The 5,708-nt window shown below is 38.2% G+C and overlaps 1 pseudogene; it reads left to right on the top strand.

Annotated features, from left to right (window-relative positions):
- The first annotated feature begins 2,091 nt into the window (after positions 1–2,091).
- Positions 2,092–2,831, top strand: LOC102493198 (nucleolar protein of 40 kDa-like; annotated as a pseudogene).
- The last annotated feature ends 2,877 nt before the right edge of the window (positions 2,832–5,708 follow it).

Raw genomic sequence — 5,708 nt, 5'->3', positions numbered from 1 at the left:
TTCTTATAACCTCTTTATCATTTTACCAGCCTTGACACCAAATGAGGTCTAATATTTTTTATTTTACAATAAAAGTTGATAGCTTTCAAAGCAAGAGTCTATTAGCAGCCAAACCAACTTGGTTATTTTTCCTTGAGGTCATGAAAAATCAGGTCTTAATATATTACCTAGAGATAAACTATTCTCACTTCTCGGATGGGCTTCCTGTTTCAATAAAACAAGTTAGAATCAAATGAATGAAAATGCAAAGAATGTCTCTACTAAATCAGGCCAAATGGGGTGACTGGATTTAATCATGTTATTTCAGTGTTCTACAAACTTAAATAACTTCTATTTGCCTAGGAAAGTAAATCACCAGAAGGAAACGACAATTTTAAAATTTTATGCTTCAATTATGCCTCAATTCTCATATTTCTTAAAATATGAGAAACAAAAGTGATGGAACTAAAACAAGAAATCAACAAATTCATCATTGCAATGGTAGACTTTTGTACTTTTAAGTCTTGATTTATTAAACAATGAATCTATAACTATGCGTAAATGTTTAGGTAACAGAATCCATAAAACTTTATCTAATGAACATTATATAACACTATACCTGACAACTAGAAAATGCAAATTCCTTTTAAGTACATACAAAATTATAAAAGTTTATGGTGTTCTAATTTATTCATTGAATCACAATAATTTTTCAAAGGAGGATATTATATACACTAAGTTTATTAACTTATGCTTATTACATTAACTATAATACAAACTAAATTGAGTACATACTGTATGCTTATTTATTCCTTAAGGTGGATAAAAACCACAGATACAATAGTAGAGATGGCAATATAGACCAGATGTATGGTCCCAAATAGGAAAGTTTCTTACTCTTCCAGAGATCAGTGGGTAACCAAATTTGAAAAGTCAACCAACCTGATAAGCTATACACTTAAAAGAAGCCTGAGGGTAATAGAGCAGTGAAATAAAATGCACTTGGAAGACATTTCTTAGTTTTTAAAACTGATGATGCCCTGTACAAATCTGATAAATAGGAAATGAACTTGCTAATTTTCAGCTGTCACTAACTTGTATCTCCAAATCCTTTCAACTTGTCTGAACTGCAAGAAAACTTTGTATGTATGTGTCTTGTGGGTGGATGCATAGGAGGGCAAATGAGATGAAAAATGAGGGAATAGCACACTACTAGGAGGAGGGAGAGGAACATTTGATTACAAAAAAAAAAAATCTCTGTTATGAAAATAAGCTACTTCCAGGCAATGGCAGTCAAAATAATACCTAAGAAAATCAACTGGAGTCAGAGTATCCCATAATTCGCGTGAGAGAATAGTGTAAGTGCCCATCACTGAAAAACAAAATATAATTTGATCGTCCTCTCCTTATGGGAAGATCTTTTTTTTCATACATTCTGTCTCTTTGTTCATTAGGCCTGTTATTGTTTAAAAGAAAAATGGCATGTTCTAAAGGGCAGTAAGCACAGACTATAGGAGAACACTGGTGAGAATGTGACTTTGGCTGGAGGGGCTCTTTAAGACTTAGTTTGTACTGCATACCATGCGAGTCATTTTAGAGTTCTCTTCCTTTTACTTTGAGACCCAGGTTTCTATAGGTAACAAAATACCAGGCTCAGAGTCCATACCTCTTTGTCTCTTAAGAGTTCAAAACACTCTAATTGCATTTGGGTATCTAGCTAACTGAGTATGCAGAGAAATTCCTAGTCAAATGGACATTGAGCTTTCTCTTTATTAATCTAGGAAAGCGTGCTACAATACCTAAAATGCAAAGCTCCCAGTTAACTGTGTTGGCTAATAGGCTTGAGGCTATTGTGGGTCTTCCTGCTCTACATTCTGTGGATTAAAGCTCTAAAAAGGTGAACTGGAGCTGACACAGAGTAAGCATGCGGAAGACTGGAGGTGGATTGCTGCCCAAGTTAGGAAGCAATGCCTCTGTCGTGCAGTTTGAGCCTATGCTTCGGGAGTGCAGGTCCTGGTAATTAGGGGTGGAAGGCAGTCCCTGAGTTCCCAGCTGTGGACACATGAATTAATTTTAGCAGAAGAGAAATCGAGAAGCCATAGAACTTTAAGGATGGATTCAGTAAGGCCTGAGACCATGGGAAACTGCCTCTTCTCTACACTAGTTTCCAAGGAGAGGTTGTTATAATGACAGACTATGGAGGGGTTATAAAAATCCTAGGTTATCAGGAGCAAGGTCTGGTCCATGGAACTCACATGTTATCCTGTGGGATGGATAAGCCTTCTGAGATAGTAGATGTGGGAGACACACTGTGAGTGAGGTTGACTGGCTGAGAGATGAAAAATGATAGAACAAAAATATCCCTCTTCATGAAAGTAATCAACCAAGGACTTGGGAAAGACCTTGATCCCAACAATGTTATCAATGAGCAAGAAGAGAGATGGAGACGGTCCTTCAAGGATTATATCAGGCAGAGTATTACCCTTGTGGCTGTCCTGAGCACTACCTACAAGGAGTGTGACTGTAAGGCCACTTTGCCAAAGATTGTTTCATGCAACCAGTAGAGACCAAAGACTCTCTGATATTGGATGAGAAGGAGGAGAAGGAAGAGGCAGAGTTAGAAGAATTTGAGAAACCTGACCCCACAAGGAATTCTCCTAGAAAAAGAGAGAAAGAAATGAAGAAAAAGAAAGAAGAAAAAGAAACATAGAGACTGGAAATCATCTGACTCAGTGATAAAGGCAAGAGGGCAAGGTGCATGTTGAAAGACAGCAAGGCAGCAAAGAAGAAGAAAAAGAAGCATAAGAAGAAGGTCAAGAAGGGAGAGTAGAAAGAGTGGAGGGGGTGGTTGAGTGGATAAGGAACCAGGAACCTTGGTGCTTGACACTCCGTCCGCAGGAAGGACAAAGTGAGAATATAGCTCTCACCCCATTGGCTTAACCGCAACTGCAAGGTAAATGGCTTACCCTAGGCAGCAGGCAACTTTGGGAGTCAGGGTGGAAGCAGCTTCCTAAATTGAGCTCTTCTTTCTTTATCACTCCTTTTCTCTTTGCAAGTGACCCTTGCCACTCACCCATTCATTCACCCAACTTCCTTCCTTCCTCCAGCAAGAGGTCTTATTACTCTCTCCAGTACCACTGCCAGAGCTGGATTCCTCTACAGGGGTCCAGGCTACTAGAGCCACAGATCCTGCTGTGCTGGTGAGGTTGGCTGTAGTTGGCAAAGAGAGTGGTCTGTCTTGGGCTGATTAGTGGTGCTCTCTGCTTCATGTAACATGTGGGCAGAGAGATTGACAGTAGGAGGAACACTGTAAGAAGTGGTGCTCACTTTTTTCATTCTCCCTAACATGATTCTACTATGCTAGGAGTGATGTCCAGTGTGATCACTGCCAGAAAAGGATCATTTGCAGTGAGGCTTAGCTTACGTATGACATTTCAGCAGGTCACTGAACCCAGACAACTGAAGCCAGTATCGTTGCTCCACTTCATATTTGCTACTGTGTGAGTTGGTTAGTTCCACTTCAGATTTCTGCTTAAATTCCTGGAAAAAATTTAAAAACTCCAAAAGGCAGATATAGCCTCACTAACTCAGGCACGAGAGTGGGCTGGAAAAGAGGCAGAGAAAATGGCCCTTTTCTCTACCTGCAGGGAAATTCTTTCCACCCTAATATGAAGGCCTCCTGGTCACAGGAAGTGAAAGAGGAAGGTGACACCACTCATGTCTAACTCATTTTCCATGAGGAAATATGTCCCCCCAAATGTCACACCCGGAGCAATCAGATTAGCCTCTCTACCTGTGGGAAGACCAGTAAAAGGGTGCAGAGAGGGAGCAAACATCCCTTTCTGGTGCTTCCTGCTTAGGGGAAAGGAACAAAGTCCCCTTTTCCTGGCTTGCTGTGATGTGTGCAGGGGTAACTGCCACCTCACAACTATCTGCCAGGCTCTGTTGAGGACAAAGGGTTAGAGTTAGTTAGGTCTGAGGGCATGGGAAAAAAATACCTGAGTAGCTCCCCATTATTTCCAGAGACAAAAAGAAAAGCTTGAATATATCAACGAGTACCGATGTGCTCAGGAAATCCTGGGCTACTGCAGGAAAGATATTCCTGATTGTGGTAACTTGACTGGTTATCTCCAGTGCAGAAAAAAAATCCAAACATATGGCTTATTGATTGGTTCACTTTTCATCCATCTGGCAGAGAGGAAACAAGATGGACTCCAAGCATAATTTCTATTTTTGTCTTGTACCCCTTTATTAACCTAATCAACTGACAAATTACTACATATTTTTTAGGGAAATGGGTATTTTTTTAATTTATTAACTTTTAAGATAAAGATCTTATTTAACACATCTTATCACACTGTAAACCTCTCCATATGACTAGAAGCTTGAGAAGTCCACAAGTAACCTGGTTACTTGTCAGATAGCAACTCTTCCAAAGTCAGCATTCTTGTGTAAACCCTGGTATAGTAAGATTACACATTCCACTAGTTGGTCTACATCTTCTCTCTTTCCATCTGCCAAACCCTATTACCCATCCCACCCCTTCCCATTTTCTCTTCTAGCCATCATTAGGAAAATTATCCCTTCAACCTAGACTAGCTTCTTGGCAATCTTGTGGGTTATACTTTCAAATAACTGATACCATTTGGCTTGCGTGGATTATAAAAAGATAGGTGGTAGGTTTCGGGGCTCCTCATCTAAATTTTATTTAGCCCTAAAGATCAAGGGAAAATTTCAACTAGTTTCTGTGTTTATGAGGATGCATATATAATCTTTGGAAGTCTTATAAAATAAAAACAAATCAGGAGTACTCTTTCACCAGCCTAACTGCTTTAAATTGCCCAGGTTCAGATTTTTTGGTTTGTTTGGAATATTGTCTTTATGTAAGTATTATTAAAACTGAAAAGCATGAATTGTATTTTATTTTCTAGTTGCACAGCATATAGTAAAAAGCTAAAACAAAATGTAGGCTAGTACTTTATTTCCTTGCAAGACGTTGCTATGTGTATTTTCAAAATCCAAGTCTAAAAGAACTGAGTACATTTTTCTAGTTATAGAGGTTTCTCTCTCTCTCTCTCTCTTTTTTCATTAAACTGAAACTTCTCATTGAAATTTTAGTGTATTTTCTTTATATGGTTATTGATGAAGACAAAAAGGCTAGAAACTCTCTTAGAATAATACCTAATCAGCTTAAAGAATGATACTCATTTATCTATCTAAAGTTAAAGAAAATAATATAATTGAAGGCCTAAGGAGCAGTTTAGGGCATGGATGAGAGGATTTCATCACATTCGCCCCATCTTCATCTGCCAATAATCTACATTTTCAGGTCTATCTCAAACCTTAAATGTCTCATTTTTCCTTTTTTAAAAAAATAATTTTCCAGCTCTTTTGAGATAAAATGGACAAATATATGTGTGTGTGTGTACAAAGTGATAAAAGTGATGATTTAATCATGTAGAAGAATCAGCTAACTAAAATGTAAGTCATTTGATGCTAGTTAGTGGAACAAAAGGAAAAAAGGAGTGAAAAAGACTTAAGAGACACTATCAAGTGAACAAATATATGTATTATGAGAATCCCATAGAAGAATAAAAAGGAAAGGAAAGAAAACTTGTTTAAATAATGGCTGAAACTTCCCAGATCTTGAGAAGAATACAGACTTTCAAATTTGCAAAGCTCAAAGTGTTCCTGGCCTTTTAGTCTTCTATTTCAACCTATATCATGTT

The sequence above is a fragment of the Tupaia chinensis genome, unplaced genomic scaffold, assembly GCF_000334495.1.
Source record: "Tupaia chinensis unplaced genomic scaffold, TupChi_1.0 Scaffold000117_2, whole genome shotgun sequence".
Taxonomy (NCBI): domain Eukaryota; kingdom Metazoa; phylum Chordata; class Mammalia; order Scandentia; family Tupaiidae; genus Tupaia; species Tupaia belangeri.
Note: the sequence above shows the minus strand (reverse complement) of the source record. Positions and strands in the feature narration are given on the sequence as shown.